Here is a 17,847-nt window from a genome sequence, read left to right as displayed (position 1 = left end):
ATATATATATATATATATATATTTTTTTTTAATCCGCTGTAATTTTTTAGAAAGGATAAAAATTTATATTTCTCTATTTTTTAACACATGATTTTATTCCAATTACTAATATAGCATGTCGTTTGGGTCAAAGATAAGTTATGTGGGGATTAATAGTATAAAATTTTAATGTAAAAATTAAATAATAAAAAAATTATAAATACATGGCTAGTTATTATACTAGTATTATTTCTTGCACAATCTATACTTTAAATTATTTTTTATTTATTTAAAATAATTATTTAATATATGAGATTTATTTTGGTTATTATAGTTATTTTAGTCCATATTTACTAATTCATGTATTATTATTCCATCTTTTAACATGCATAAATTAATATATAAATTTATGCATAAGTCAAGTATTGTTTATGCTAGCAACAAAATGGACAACTAAACACGATACAAGTAATTCTTAGTTTATATTAAAAATCTAACCTAGTGCTGCATTACTTATGTCGACTTTTATGCATGGATTACTACATTTTAAGCTTGACGTAACTGGTAAAGTTGCTGCAATGCATGGTAAGGCTGCATAGAATAGATCCTTGTGGTGCGGTCCTTCCCCAGATCCCGTACATAGCGGGAGCTTAGTGCACCGGGTGCCATTTACCCTTGAAATCAAACGAGCACTTTATTGCCTATTGGAGATATCAGTCTAGGTTACTCAAATTAATTTTTGACATTGCAACTGTAGGTTTAGTCAAATTAGTTTATAACCATAGGTTTGATAAACATTCAAAATATAAACTAAAATCTATAAGTCAAATCAGCCAAAATTCATAAGTTCTTCATTCTTAATTTATGACTTTTCAATTTCAAGGGATTGTTTGGTATGGTGATGAGTTATGCAAGAATTAGTTATGCAAATCTTAATTATGCTGGTATTAATTATATAGGTATTAGTATGCATTAATTAATTATGTATGTATTAATTATGCAAAAATTAATTGTGTAAGTATTACAATATAGGAATTATTTCTTGTTAGAGGTTTGAGTTGTTTGGCAATTGAAAGAAACATGTCGTAGGGATGAGTACAACACCTTATATTAATTTACTCAATTTTAAAATATTTACTGCCATGAAAAAGATAATGGTAATTTTTAAAATTAAATAAAAATTAGTGAAGTTTAACACTTCAACCCAATAGATATGTCCCGATTCATTTCTTTCTTTTTTAGCAATAAGGATAATATATTAATAACTAGGCATTAAGTCTTGGGATATTACAAGCCAAACTGCCACCATTGGCACCTACATATGAAAAACTGCCTTCTATGGCATCAACATTACCTAGAGCGGGCAACCTAGTGCATACATTAGGCAAAATATATTTTACACAAGAAAAGCCTTCCAGGTCCCTTTGATATCTGGAACTGTTGCTAAGAGACATAATTTATTTACGTTGGATTGCATAAGTGCTTCCCTAGACAAAATATGTGCCACTTCATTTCTTTGCCTGAAGCTATGCTTGAGAGTTACTTGCCCCTTCTGCCTTGCCTGGTGCAACAACCACCTGCAATCATTAACTAAGTTAGTGTAAGTAGGGTGGTCATTTTCTAGTATACTCAACACCTTTGATGCATCTGTCTCTATTTCCATTGGAAATAGGTTATGGTCAATATTGTATGTAGACCTTGTTTAAGGGCTTGGAGCTCCATCTGGGAAGCAGATGGTGCAAATATGTTCTTGTTGCATATGATCGATATGCAAACATATTTTAATATTGAAAGAACAGTAATATGATTTTTTTCCATATGTACTCTTTACTAAGATTTTGTGTCCTATGAAATCGTAAAAATACTAGAAAGGAAAAGAAACGAATTAAAAGTATTGATCATTATAAAACAAAAGTATTCAGAAACATGCAAGACGGTATTTTTGTCATTTAATTGGTTTAACCGACATGAAGGGGAGCCTTGGTGTAATTGGTAAAGTTGCTACCATGTAATTAGGAGGACTGTCTTTTTTTCACATATTATTTAATATATGTATTCCTATTTCACATATCTCGCATAAAAATAACACAATTCTTTTACAATTATGTACATGTATTATTTTATATGGGTATAAAAAAGAAAAGAAAAAACATAACCAAACATTAGATAAGTTGTGCAAGATTTTATACAAGAATTAAAACACCAATCAAATATTGTATAAGTTGTGTACGATTTTATACAGTGACAAAAAATACCAACAAATATTGTACTAAGTTATATTAAAGTTTATACATGATTAATATATAAGGAAAGCAAACCAAATGACCCCCAAGTACTTTTGCTTTAACCAAGTATTTTATGGATTGACCTCTTATTAGATTCATAAATCTTGAGAAGTTCAAACATGGATTATTGAGGGTTGAAAGCATGACGTTAATGGCGAGTTTGGTGGATTAAAAGATAAGGTACCAAGTAATTGAGGTGATCTTAGGATATCACGACCCAAAACCCATAATAGGCCGTGATATCGCCCAACGATACTGTTAGGTAAGCCGACACGTGAATCTCCAACTCAATTACCCATTTTAACTTTTAAAATCAAGAATTTCATTAAATAAATAGATTTAAATCTAGAACTCATGAAAACATATGTTCTTCTTTACCAAAATACTAAGTATAAATAATACATAAAACTAAGTGATAATAATAATGGGTACAACGGTGAACATCCACTAGGAACACCACCCCCCTCCCCCCAAAAAAAAAAAAAATTCGGTGCCACAAGTGCATGAACATCTACTAGAAATAATACAACACTACTACAAAAAATGTCTGAAATATAAATAGACGAAATATAGTAAATGACTAGGACGGAGACTCACTGTGCTGCGACTCGTAATATGGAATGCAACTCACCATAAAGTCTCCTCTGCAGCTGCACATATGCTCCCAAATAACCACCAAAATGTACATGTTTCAGTACATGCACAATCAGTGCAGAAGTGTAGTATGAGTATGTAAATTAAAGCGTACCCACTAAGTATCTAGCCTAACCCTGACGAAGTAGTGATGAGGGGTCGACATCGACACTTACTGGTGGTCCAATAAATCAAGTATAATAAAGGTAAACATGTATGAGGCATAGCAAGTAAAAGCAACTATATATATATATATATATATATATATATATATATATATATATATATATATATGCATAACACGATCCTCAACAGAAGAATGAATACGAAGTCCTAAATAACCGGATACTACCTAGAATGGAATACATAATGGTCAACACCAGATAAAATGTCATGTCTCAAGTCAGGATGACTCATAAGTACGCCGACTCCTTATCAAATATTTCACACGATTCTACCCCTATCCCATAAGAGTAATGGCAGAATATTCTGCCATGGCATTGATGGTAGGCTATAATCTCGTGTTTTAGTCGCTTATTGCACTCTAATTCACTCCACTTTACTTGTGTTTGACTTTAATTGGTAGTGTTTTGCACTTATTGTATGTTTTATGCCTTGTAGGAGTGATTTCGAGTTATGTAGATGTTATGGAATGAATTCGAGCGATTTGGAGCTTTGAAGTCTGAGTAAAAGCCCAAGGGATTAAACCGGGATCGTGTTCGGGGATCGAGATGACGCCCAACACTACAGCTACAGCTAGGCCAGCCAAAGCGATTTGGAGCTTTGAACTCTGTATTGTGATGACGCCCAACACTACAGCTAGGCCAGCCAACTAATAAATTAAACATAACCAAGAAAATAAGCAACTCTTAATTCAACCAATGTGTGTGCCAAGACCTAGTGTCACAAGTGTATGAGCATTATAGTAGATTATACAATACTTAAATACTATCTGAAATAAAAATAGACAGAATGTAATTATAAGAAGGGATACTGGTAGCTGCAGAACGGCTCAGAATAAGCAGCTCACTACTATGCCTCTGGATAACGTGGGTGTAAGGCGATAGGTCCCCCACTAATACTTGCCTCACGTCCTGCACAAAAAGTGTAGCAAGTGTAGTACGAGTACGTAAACAACGTATACCCAGTTAAGTATTAAACCTAATCTCGAAGTGGTAGAGACGAGATGACTGACTTTGACACTCACTATGGGTCAATAATAATAATTGAAATAAAACTAGAATATCTAAATCAGCATGATTCACATAATATAACAATAATTTATTTAACCAGCATAAATAATTAAATTCCTTCAATTCCAACAAATTTTCAAATTTATCAATTAGTCTCATTTACAGGAATAACAATAATTCCTTAACAAGAAAGAATAATAATTCTTTAAATTTCAACGATTTTCAATTTATCAATTAGCTTCACAAGCTATAATAAACTATCAAAGTATCGTGTAATTATTATTATTAAGTACGATTTCTGCCGAGGTCGTACGACCTGATCCAGAGTTTCGTGTACACTGCCGAGGGACGTGCGACACGATCCATAGATGCATCTATCGTGCCGAGGCGTTCGGCCCGCTCCACAAGAAAGGAGGATATTTTCTTATGTACCTCTGGAATGAGAGTATGTTTATTATAAGATAAATTCAGGAGGAAGAATAATTTTTCTTAACAATTAATTAATTTAAACAAAAACTCAAATATATGAGATTTTCATACTTTAATATTTTTATCTAACAATACACAATACACAATATATATATATATATATATATATATATATATATATATATATATATATATATATATATATATATATATATATATATATATATATATCAAATAATATTAATTAAATATCAAATAATATTAATTTAAACAAAGAATACAATTTATACAAGTAATTCATGCTTTGAGTCCTAAACTACCCGGACTTTAGCATTAATAGTAGCTATGCACGGACTCTCGTCCCCTCGTGCGTACGTAGCCCCCACAATTAGCAACAATTATTAAATTTTAATCACCCATGAGGTAATTTCCCCCTCACAAGATTAGACAGGAGACTTACCTCGTCTTGCTCCAATTTAATCCACTAGTAGGCCTTTTCCTCGATTATCCAACTTTGATTGGCTCGAATCTAACCAAAATAATTCGATACAATCACCAAAAATTATAGGAATCAATTTTATAAGAAAATACTATATTTTTCAAATAAAATCCGAAATTAATTAAAATTTTATCCGTGGGACCCACATCTCAGAATCCGGCAAAAGTTACGAAATCCGATAACCCATTCAATTACGAGTCCAATCATACTAGTTTCACTCAAATCCGACTCCGAATCGATACCGAAATCTCAAAAATTTGTTTCTATGAGATTTCAAAATTTTTTCGAATTTCAATCTCAAAATACTAATTAAATGGTGAAAACAATGATATATTTGTGTATATAGACTAAATCCGAGTTAGAATCACTTATCCTAATGTATTTCCTTGAAAATCTATCCAAAATCGCCTCTGCACAAGCTCCAATTTGTTAAAAATGGTGAATGGGACGAATGTCCTATTTTTATAAAACTGCCTAGACAGCCTTCGGAACTGGGCCTCGAACTGGGCCTCGATCGTGGCTTCGATCATGGCCCTCGAGCCTAGGCCTCGATCGTGACTTCGATCACAGGCTCGAGCCTGGACCTCGGTCATGGCCTCGATTATGGCATCGAGCCTGGTCCTTCGATCATAGCCTTGATCATGGCATCGAGCCTGAGCCTTCGATTGTGACCCTCGATCTTGGGTCTCGATCCCGGACCTCGAGCATTGCCTTCGTTCATGGCCCTCGAGCATTGCCTTCGATGGCCCTCGAGCTGGGCTCGATATCTGGGCTCGATCCTGAGCCTCGTCCCTGTCTTCGATCCTGGCCGTCGACCCTGGGCTCGATATCTGGGCTCGATCACACCCTAGAATATGCAGCAGAAGAGAAAAATTGCAGCAGCTTTTTAAGTCAAATTTTTGATCCGTTAACCATCCGAAACTCACTCGAGGCCCTCGGGACCACAACTAATTATACCAACAAGTCCTAAAACATCATACAAACTTATTTGAAACCTCAAATCACATAAAATGACGCTAAAACCACGAATTATATTCCAATTCAAGCATAATGAAACTTAGAATTTCCAACCTCTACATTCGATGACGAAACCTATCAAATCAACTTCGATTGACCTCTAATTTTGCACACTAGTCATAAATGACATAACGAAGCTATAAAAATTTTTGGAACTGGATTCCGACCCCGATATCAAAAAGTCAACTCCCCGGTCAAACTTCCAACCTTAAATTCTTATTTTAGCCATTTCAAGCCTAATTTAACTACGGACTTCCAAATAAAATTCCGAACACACTCTTAAGTCCAAAATCACCATACGGAGCTGTTGGAATTGTCAAAATTCTATTCCGGGGTCGTTTTCTCAAAATGTTGACCGAAGTCAAACTTGGCCTTTTAAAGCCATCTTAAAGAACCAAATATTTTGATTTCAACCCAAACACTTCCAAATTCCGAACCAACCATCCCGCAAGTCATAAATCATTAAAAGCACATAAGTGTAGATATCTGCTCCGCATGTTTTCCTCGGCCTCCCAAGTCGCTTCCTCGACTGGTTGGCCCTTCCACTGGACTTTTACTGCAGAAATCCTCTTGGACCTCAACTGGCGACCTGTTTATCAATAATGACAACTGGCTCCTCTTCATAATCCAAGCTATTATCTAGTTGATCTGTACTGAAGTCTAACACATGTGATAGGTCGGCATGATACTTCGGGAGCATGGATACATGGAAAATCGGATGAACTCCCGATAGGCTGGGAGGCAATGCAAGCTCATAAGCAACCTCCCCAACTCGTCTCAACACCTCAAATGGGCCTATAAACCTTGGGCTCAACTTGCCCTTATTCCCGAATCTCATGATTTCCTTCATCGATGAAACATTCAAGAGAACTTTTTCACCCATCAAAAATGATAAATCACGCGCTTTCTGATCTACGTAACTCTTCTGTCTGGACTGTGTTGTACGAAGTCGCTCCTGAATCAACTTTACCTTTTCCAAGGCATCCTTCACCAAATCAGTACCATATAACTTAGCCTCACCAGGCTCAAACTACCCGATGGGCGAATGACATCACCGACCATATAAAGCCTCAAATGGAGCCATCTCGATGCTAGATTGGTAACTGTTATTATAAGAAAACTCGGCCAAGGGCAAGAAACGATCCCACTGACCTCCAAAGTCAATCACATGCCCTGAGCATATCCTCCAAAATCTGAATTATCCGCTCTGACTGCCCGTCGGTCTGCGGATGAAAGGTTGTGCTGAGCTCTACACGGTTCCTCAATTCACTCTGTATTGTATCTCCAGAAATGTGAAGTAAACCGAGGGCCCCTATCTGATATGATAGAAATTGGCACACCGTACAACCGAACTATCTCCTGAATATATATCTGGGCCAACCTCTCTGAAGTATACGTAGTCACAACAGGAATAAAGTGTGCCGACTTGGTCAACCTGTCAACAATGACCCAAACTGCATCAAACTTCTGCAAGGTACGCGGCAACCCAACTACAAAGTCCATAGTGATGCGTTCCCATTTCCACTCCGGTATAGTCATCTGCTGAAGTAGGCAACCTGGCCTCTTGTGCTCATATTTAACTTGCTGTAAATTAAGACACCTAGCTACATACTTAACTATGTCCTTTTTTCATTCGTCGCCACCAATAATGCTGCCTCAGGTCACGATACATCTTCGTAGCACCTGGATGAATAGAATATTGAGAACTATGTGCCTCCTCTAGGATCTTTTTCCTCAGTCCATCCACATTAGGGACACATAGACGATCCTGGAGTCGCAGAACGCCATCCGCCCCAATAGTAACTTCCTTGGCACCACCCTGTAGTACCGTTTCTTGAAGAACCATTAAGTGTGGATCATCATACTGGTAAGCCTTGATCTACTCAAATAGTGAAGACTGAGCTACAACACATGCAAGAACTTGGCTGGGCTCTGAAATATCCAACCTTACAAGTCGGTTAGCCAAGGATTGAATATCTAAAGCTAATGGCCTCTCCTCTGCTGCAATGAAAGACAAACTACCTATACTCTCCGCCTTTCTACTCAAGGCATCTGTAACCATATTTGCCTTGCCCGGATGATATAAGATAGTAATATCATAATCTTTCAGTAACTCAAGCCATCTGCGCTGTCTGAAATTTAGGTCCCTCTGCTTGAACAAATGCTGCAAGCTGCGATGATCAGTGTAAACTTCACAAGACACCCCATAAAGATAATGCCTCCAAAATTTTAGAGCGTGAACAATCGCGGCTAACTCCAAATCAAGTACCGGATAATTCTTCTTGTAGGGCTTCAATTGACGTGAAGCATATACAATAACTCGCCTTTCCTACATTAATACACAACCCAAACCAATGCGTGAAGCGTCACAATACACTGTATACATCCCCGAACCGGAAGGCAACACTAACACTTGTACTGTAGTCAATGCTGTCTTGAGCTTCTGAAAGCTGACCCCACAATCATCGGACCATTGGAACGGAGCACCCTTCTGGGTTAATTTGGTCAAAGGTGCTGCAATAAATGAAAAACCCTCCATGAACCGATGATAATAACCTGCTAAACCCAGAAAACTCCTGATCTCAGTCGCCGAAGTGGGGCGATGCCAATTTTGAACTGCCTCAATCTTTTTGGGATCAACTTTAATGCCCTTACCCGATACAATATGCCCAAAAAATGCTACAGACTCAAGCCAGAACTCACATTTAGAGAACTTAGCATATAGCTTTTGTTCCCGCAACGTCTGAAGCACTACTCTCATATGATGCTCATGCTCCTCCTTACTGCGCGAGTAGATCAAAATGTCATCAATGAAGACAATGACAAACAAATCTATATATGGCCTGAATACCCTGTTCATCAAATCCATAAATGCTGCCGGGGCGTTAGTTAAACCGAAGGACATTACCAGAAACTCATAATGACCATATCTAGTCCGGAAGGTAGTCTTCGGAACATCCGAATCCCGAATCTTCAATTGATGGTACCCCGACCTCAGGTTGATCTTAGAGAACACCCTAGCACCCTGCAACTGGTCAAATAGATCATCAATACGCGACAACGGGTACTTGTTCTTAATAGTAACTTTGTTCAATTGGCGATAATTAATACACATCCGCATTGTTCCATCCTTCTTCTTCATAAATAATACCGGTGCACCCCAAGGCGATACACTCGATCTGACGAACCCTTTGGCTAGTAACTCCTCAAGCTGTTCTTTCAATTCTTTCAATTCTTTCGGAGCCATGCGATATGGTGGGATAGATATAGGCTGGGTATCTAGAGCCAAGTCAATACAGAAATCAATATCACGATCATGTGGCATACATGGAAAATCTGAAGGAAATACATCGGAGAACTCCCAAACTACAGGCAATGAATCAATAGCTGGAGTCTCTGCAGTAGTATCCCGAACATAGGCTAGATATGCCAAACAACCCTTCTCAATCACGTGTTGAGCCTTTATAAAAGAAATAACTCGATTAAATGAACTATCAGACGAACCCTTCCACTCCAGCTTAGGCAATGCTAGAATAACCAAGGTAACAGTCTTGGCATGACAATCTAGAATAACATGATATGGAGATAACCAATCCATGCCCAGAATAATTTCGAAATCGGTCATCTCAAGCAATAGGAGATCTGCTCTACTTTCATAACCACATAATGTAATAATACATGACCGGTAGATCCGATTCACAATAACAGAATAGCCCACAGAAGTGGACACATAAACAGAAGTACTCAAGGACTCACGAGAAACACCCAGTAAATGAGCAAATAGAGATGACACATATTAATACGTAGATCCTGGATCAAATAATACTGAGGCATCATTGCCGCAAATAGAAATAATACCTGTAATTACGGCATCTGAGGCCTCTGCATCTGGTCTAGCCGGAAAAGCATAGAACTGAGCTGGAGCGCTAACTGGCTGGCCTCTGCCTGGCTGACCTCCACCTCTAGGACGGCCCCTACCCACCTGTCCTCCACCTCTTGGTGGTCGGACTTCTGGTGGAGCAACTGGTGCGGTAATCATAGGCTGCTGACCCTGCTGCACTGGCCTACCCCGCAGTCTGGGGCAGAATCTCCGCATGTGACTGGGGTCCCCGCAGTCGTAATAACTCTTCGGTGCAATGGGCTGCTGACTAAAAGTTTGGACCTAATGACCTGAATACCCACTAGAAGAACCCTGAATAGCTGGTGGGCGATAAGAACTCTCTGGTATAGCACTAAGATAGGGTCGCACTGGAGCACCTCGAGGAGACGGTGGTGCTGGATATGGGGGCCTGCTGGACTGCCCTCTCACGAACTGACCTCTGCCCCCAAACGGAGCACCTCTGAACTCTCCAGAATACCTAAACCGCTTATCTCTAGTTACCCGCTCTCGGATACGCTGACGTACACCCTCAATCCTCTGGGCTATCTCCACAACTAGCTCATAAGAAGTACTCATCTCAACCTCTCGAGCCATAGTGGCATGAATGATAGTATGTAAACTAGCTACAAACCTCCGTACTCTCTCCGCCTCAGTAGGGAGTATCATAAGTGCATGGAGAGATAATTTAGAGAACCTCGCCTCATAATCGGTCACTGACATCTGACCGTGCTGGAGCTGCTCAAACTGAAACCTCAACTCTTCCCTCTGGGAGGGTGGAATATACCTGTCTAGGAAGATACGGGTGAACCTATCCCAAGTTATGGGAGGAGAATCTGCTGGTCTGCTAAGAATATATGACTGCCACCATCTGCGGGCTCTGCCCTCTAGCTGAAAAGTAGCAAAGTATACCCCATGAGACTCTAATATCCTCATGTTGTACAGTCTATCCTTGCACCGATCAATGAAATCCCGGGGATACTCATGTCACTCACCCCCAAAAATAAGAGGATATAGTCTAGTCCATCTGTCCAATAGTTTATGAGGATCAGCGGCTACAGCTGGCTTGGGCTCAGGTGTAGCTGCTACCACTGGCTGGGCTCCACCCACGGGTAGTGCACCCTGGGTCTGATATACAATAACTGCCTGTCCATGAGCCTATGCGGTAAGGGTCTGTGCTCCCCCACCCGCCTGAGATGTGGCTGGGCCTCCCTGAAATAAACCGGCATGAGTCATATTGTCCATGAACCGCAACATACGACCCATGACATCCTGAAATCCCGGTGCAGATGTGAAATTCACCGGAGATGGCTCTGCCACAGGCACCTCACCTTGTTCCTCAACAATGGGATTCTCTGCTGGACCCACTGGCGGCATAACTGGAACAGTCCTGGGACGTTCTCGCCCTCTACTATGGGCTGGAGCCCTCTCTCGGCCTCTAGCAACTGGGGGAGTAGCTCTTCCCTGGTCTAGAACCTTATTAGAGCGCGTTCTCACTATCTGTGAGAGAATAAAATAAGGATATTTAGTACTACATTAATTGTACGATGGAATATGAAGAAAGGTAGTTTCCTAACACCCTATACCCTCTCAAAAATAAGTATAGACGTCTCCGTACTGATCCGCAAGATTCTATTAGGTCTACTCATAACTTGTGAGACCTACGTGAACCTAGTACTCTAATACCATATTGTCATGACCCAATTTCACCTATAGGTCATGATGGCGCCCAACACTACAGCTAGGCCAGCCAACTAATAAATTAAACATAACCAAGAAAATAAGCAACTTTTAATTCAACCAATGTGTGTGCCAAGACCTGGTGTCACAAGTGTATGAGCATTCTAGTAGATTATACAATACTTAAATACTGTCTGAAATAAAAATAGGCAGAATGTAAATATAAGAAGGGACACTGATAGTTGCAGAACGGCTCAGAATAGGCAGCTCACCACTATGCCTCTGGATAACGTGGGTGTAAGGCGATAGGGCCCCCATTAGTACTTGCCTCAGGTCCTGCACAAAAAGTACAACAAGTGTAGTATGAGTATATAAACAACGTGTACCCAGTAAGTATCAAGTCTAATCTTGAAGTGGTAGAGACGAGATGACCGACTTTGACACTCACTATGGGTCAATAATAATAATTGAAATAAAACTAGAATATCTAAATCAGCATGATTCACATAATATAACAATAATTTATTTAACCAGCAAAAATAATTAAATTCCTTCAATTCCAACAAATTTCCAAATTTATCAATTAGTCTCATTTACAGGAATAAGAATAATTCCTTAACAAGCAGGAATAATAATTCTTTAAATTCCAATGATTTCCAATTTATCAATTAGCTTCACAAGGTACAATAAACTATCAAAGTATCGTGTAATTATTATTATTAAGCACGATTTCTGCCGAGGTCGTACGGCCCGATCCAGAGTTTCGTGCACACTGTTGAGGGACGTACGACACGATCCATAGATGCATCTATCCTGCCAAGGCATTCGGCCCACTCCACAAGAAAGGAGGACATTTTCTTATGTACCTATGGAATGAGAGTATGTTTATTATAAGATAAATTCAGGAGGAAGAACAGTTTCTCTTAACAATTAGTTAATTTAAACAAAAACTAAAATATATGAGATTTTCATACTTTAATATTTTTATCTAACAATTCACAATATATATATATATATATATATATATATATATATATATATATATATATATATATATATATATCAAATAATATTAATTTAAACAAAGAATATAATTTACACAAGTAATTCATGCATTGAGTCCTAAACTACCCGGACTTTAGCATTAATAGTAGCTATGCACGGACTCTCGTCACCTCGTGCGTACGTAGCCCCCACAATTAGCGACAATTATTAAATTTTAATCACCTATGAGGTAATTTCCCCCTCACAAGATTAGACAAGAGACTTACCTCGTCTTGCTCTAATTTAGTCCACTAGTAGGCCTTTTCCTCGATTATCCAACTTCGGTTGGCTCGAATCTAACCAAAATAATTCGATACAATCACCAAAAATTGTAGGAATCAATTTCATAAGAAAATACTACATTTTTCAAATAAAATCCAAAAATAATTAAAATTTTGTTAGTGGGGACCACGTCTCGAAATTCAGCGAAAGTTACAAAATCCGACAACCCATTCAATTACGAGTCCAACCATACTAGTTTCACTCAAATCCGACTCCGAATCGATACCGAAATCTCGAAAATTCGTTTCTATGAGATGTCAAAAATTTCCCAAAATTCAATCTCAAAACACTAATTAAATGGTGAAAACAATAATATATTTGTGTATATAGACTAAATCCGAGTTAGAATCACTTACCCTAGTGTCTTTCCTTGAAAATCTATCCAAAATCGCCTCTGCTCAAGCTCCAATTTGTTAAAAATGGCGAATGTCCTATTTTTATAAAACTGCATAGACAGCCTTCGGAACCGTGCCTCAAACTGGGCCTCGATCTTGGCTTCGATCACAGGCTCGAGCCTGGACCTCGGTCATTGCCTCGATCATGGCATCGAGCCTGAGCCTTCGATTGGGACCCTCGATCTTGGGTCTTGATCCTGGACCTCGAGCATTGCCTTTGATCATGGCCCTCCAGCATTGCCTTCGATCATGGCCGTCGAGCTGGGCTCGATCCCGAGCCTCGTCCTTGGCTTCGACCCTAGCCGTCGACCATGGGCTCGATATCTGGACTCGATCCTGGGCTCTATCACAGCCCATAATATGCAGCAGAAGAGAAAAATTGCAGCAGCTTTTTAAGTTAAATTTTTGATCCGTTAACCATCCGAAACTCACCCGAGGCACTCGGGACCTCAACCAATTATACCAACAAGTCCTAAAACATCATACGAACTTATTTGAAATCTCAAATCACATAAAACGACGCTAAAACCACGAATTATGTTCCAATTCAAGCTTAATGAAACTTAGAATTCCCAACATCTACATTCGATGACGAAACCTATCAAATCAACTCCGATTGACCTCAAATTTTGCACACAAGTCATAAATAACATAATGGATCTATGAAAATTTTCGGAACTAGATTCCAACCCCGTTATCAAAAAGTCAACTCCCCGGTCAAACTTCCAACCTTAAATTCTTATTTAATCCATTTTAAGCCTAATTTAACTACGGACTTCCAAATAAAATTTCGAACACGCTCCTAAATCCAAAATCACCATACGGAGCTGTTGGAATCGTCAAAATTCTATTCCGGGATCGTTTTCTCAAAATGTTGACCGAAGTCAAATTTGGCCTTTTAAAGCCATCTTAAAGAACCAAATGTTCCGATTTCAACCCAAACACTTCTGAATCCCGAACCAACCATCCCGCAAGTCATAAATCATTAAAAGAACATATGGGAAGTTTTATTTTAGGGAATGAGATTCTAAAAATCAAAATGACTGTTTGGGTCATTACAAACACGAGCATAAGGATTTCATCATTCATTCCTCACTCAAGACCCGAGTTTGGATTGAATTTATATTTTCCTACATTTTAATTTTATTTGTGGTGAATTGCTCCATATCTATGGAGTAATTCTATTTAGGGTTTGATGGATTTGGTGTATTGATGATTGTTTGTGAATTATAACTCTAGTTTTATGTATTGAATCAATCCCCGTGGATACGATATTATACTATACTATATTTGATTAGCGAGAAGAAGTTAAGTGTGTGTTTTGTGCTCGTCAAATTTTGGCACCGTTTCTGGGGATTGACAATCAATAGTGTTTGAAATAGTCTGTAGTGCTAATTCAGGAATTGTTTTCTTTTCCTTTTTATTTTCTCTTTTTATGTTTGGTGTTCTTTGACTGTGCGTAGGTTACATGTTTAGATTGGTGCATGACTCGAGCTTCTGGAAAAGAAGTGCTACCATATAAGCCAGAGATAGAAAAACAACTGCGACAGTTGAGGAACGAAATAAATCTCAGCGAGACGTTAGAAAAGTTTGGGCAATCCTCAACCAAAGAAACTATGGTTGGAAACGGTGATGATAATGTAGATTTGGCTGCAAGAGAGGCATCCCAACAACGAGAAAAAGATGTACGGGATGCTGAGGAAGCAACTATTAGAGATGCATAGATTATCTATGAAGAAGAGAGGGGTCAAAGAATTGCTCAAAATCAACCCTTGGTTGGATATCATTTCGGAAATATAGCTACCATTCCTGGGAGATCACTGGGCGATTATGTTAGACCGGTCTACAACCAAGGATTATCAAGTGTGAGACCACCTCCAATTGTAGCTAACAATTTCGAGTTGAAGCAAGGGTTGCTTCAACCTTTTCATAATTATTGTGTCTTCAGAGGGAAGATGAACGAAGATCCAAACACACATCTAATGGACTTCGAGGAGATTATGATCACCTTTCAACATAATGGTGTGTCACAAGATGTAGTGTACTTAAGGGCATTCCCCTTCACACTCAAAGATGATGCAAAGCAGTGGCTTTGAAGCTTACCCTCAGGATCGATTAGAACATGGGAGGAGATGACCCGAAAATTTCTTAATAAATATTTCTCCTCAGCTAAGACGGGCAAGTTTAGAAGAGAAATCCATAACTTCTACCAGAAAGAGACCGAGACTGTTTTTGAAGCATGGGAGAGGTTTAAGGAGATTGTTAGAAAATGTCAACATAGTGGATTGAACTCTGGATGCAACTCCAGGACTTTTGGGATGGATTGACACCGGCCTCACGTAGAACATTCAGCAATGCAGCTGGAGGCCCTTTGATAAAGAAGACTCCAGAGGAGATAGTTACGATTCTTTATGAGTTATCTGAAGATGAAAATCAGTGGCCCTCTAAGATTGCTAAAGAACACATATGTTGAACACTAGTTGATCTCCCATCGATAACTTTCTTTGCTTATTCCTTGATTCGATTGTCATTAGTCAATAGCTTTAGATTTTTAGTTAATTTTAGTTATTAATCATATAAATCTAAACTGTTGATTCTCCTGGATAGATACCAAGCTAGAAACTAAGAGAATACTGTTTAAATTCAATCCCTATGGATACGATATTATACTATACTATATTTGATTAGCGAGCAGAAGTTAAGTCTGTGTTTTGCGCTCGTCAGGCGTACGACCTAATCCCATAATAATAGTGTACATTGTTAAGGTTGTACGACCCGATCTATGTATGCATCACATAATACTGCTGAGGTCGTATGGCTCAGTCCATAATAGTACTGCTGAGGCGTTCAACCCGATCCCATAGAAATAGTGAAACTCGACGGGTCACTGGCCCCACTCACGAATATACATGTGAGTTATGAAATTCAAGAAACTTTCGGACAAATTCGTACAACACGAGAGAAATCCATAAAAGGAAGTATAATTTTCAGTATTAAACTAATCAAATTGTTCGCCAAGTATCTAAAATAGCAAGTCCGATATTTTATGCAAGTCTAGTCTTAAGCAAAAATGTAAATTTAAGCATTTTAACAGGCAAGAATGACTCAAATAACGCAATTAAAGCATGGCGTGAGTCTAAGTCTATCCGGACATAATCGGGAATTCTATCATACGCATGGACACTCGTCACCTCATACGTGCGTAGCTCCCAAGACACGTAGCACATAACAAATATAGCACCTACGGGATAAATGTTTCCTCACAAGGTTAGACAAGAGACTTACCTCACTCTGAAATCCGATAACTGGCTCCAAACCTCTATAGCACCTCTAACAGTGCCAAACAATCCGAAACACGTGATAGATGATGAAAATGCCCCTTCAAAGTCGCCCCAAATTGCCTCAACAAGAGAGAATTTGAATAAAATGATCTCACCTCCAAGCTCATTGTTATAAGCCTCTGTCAGGCCCTTCCTCGTGTTCGCGGGCCATTGGTCACATTCGCGGAGGCCTTCCTTCCCAGTGGTTCATGTTCGTGATCAACCCCTCATGTTTGCGATGATCAACCTTCCCCCACCCATATACCCCTCCTTCGCGTTCGCGGTCGCCCTTCCACGCTCGAGAAGGGAATATCTGTCAGCCCACTATTCTTTGCATTTGTGACTCCTGTGTCACGTTCGCGTAGGGTAAAAGTCCCCTGGCCCTAATTCCTTCTCCACATTCATGACTTCTTTGTCGTGTTACTGTAGCACAAATGCCCAACATCCAAAATCCTTCAACGCAAACATGTGATCCCCACCGCATTTGCGGAGAACAACACCAAAACCAACAATAACAAAACAAAGGGAATTGGTCCGAAAGCATCCCGAAACACATATGAGGCCCTCGAGTCCCTGTCCAATTACACCAACAAGTCACCATACCTTATCCAAACTTATCCAAAGGCTCGAAACAACACAAATAACATCAAAACCACAAATCAACGATCAAAATCCCTCTTTTAACTTTCAAACTTCGCCAAACGCATCCAAATCACACTTAGACATTCTGGATCACCATCAAACTTCACGCACAAGTTACAATTAATAAAATAAACCTATACAAGGTCCCAGAACATGGCCAGGAGTCCGATAACACCAAAGCACATTCCAAGTCAAACTTAGTAAATTTCAAACCCTTCAAAATGTAAACTTACGATATCATGTGCCGAAACGCTCCTGGAAAATCTGATACTCAACATGAACATACGCCCGAGTCTTAAATAACCTTGGGAACCTATAGAAACTTTCAAATCTCGATTCTGATGTCGTTTACTCAAAATTCAAACCTTGGTTAACTCTTCCAACTTAAAACTTCTGAATTGAGAATTATTCTTCCAGTTCAACTCCGAACTTCTCAAAAATCAAAACCAACTATGCGTGCAATTCATAATACATAAAGTGAGGATACTCAAGGTATCAAACTGCTGAACGGCATGCTAGAGCTCAAAATGACCGATCGGAACGTCCTCGAACGTGCCAATGATTGTTCCAAA

The 17,847-nt window shown here is 38.9% G+C and overlaps 1 non-coding gene across 1 annotated transcript; it reads right to left on the bottom strand.

Annotated features, from left to right (window-relative positions):
• Positions 1-15,493: 15,493 nt before the first annotated feature.
• Positions 15,494-15,600, bottom strand: LOC117279352 (small nucleolar RNA R71). Its single transcript, XR_004509765.1, has one exon. It is a non-coding gene; the product is annotated as a small nucleolar RNA R71 (small nucleolar RNA).
• Positions 15,601-17,847: the final 2,247 nt, after the last annotated feature.

The sequence above is a fragment of the Nicotiana tomentosiformis genome, chromosome 4 (genome assembly GCF_000390325.3).
Source record: "Nicotiana tomentosiformis chromosome 4, ASM39032v3, whole genome shotgun sequence".
Taxonomy (NCBI): domain Eukaryota; kingdom Viridiplantae; phylum Streptophyta; class Magnoliopsida; order Solanales; family Solanaceae; genus Nicotiana; species Nicotiana tomentosiformis.
The sequence above is the reverse complement of the archived record's forward strand: the minus strand, read 5'-3'. Positions and strand labels throughout refer to the sequence as shown.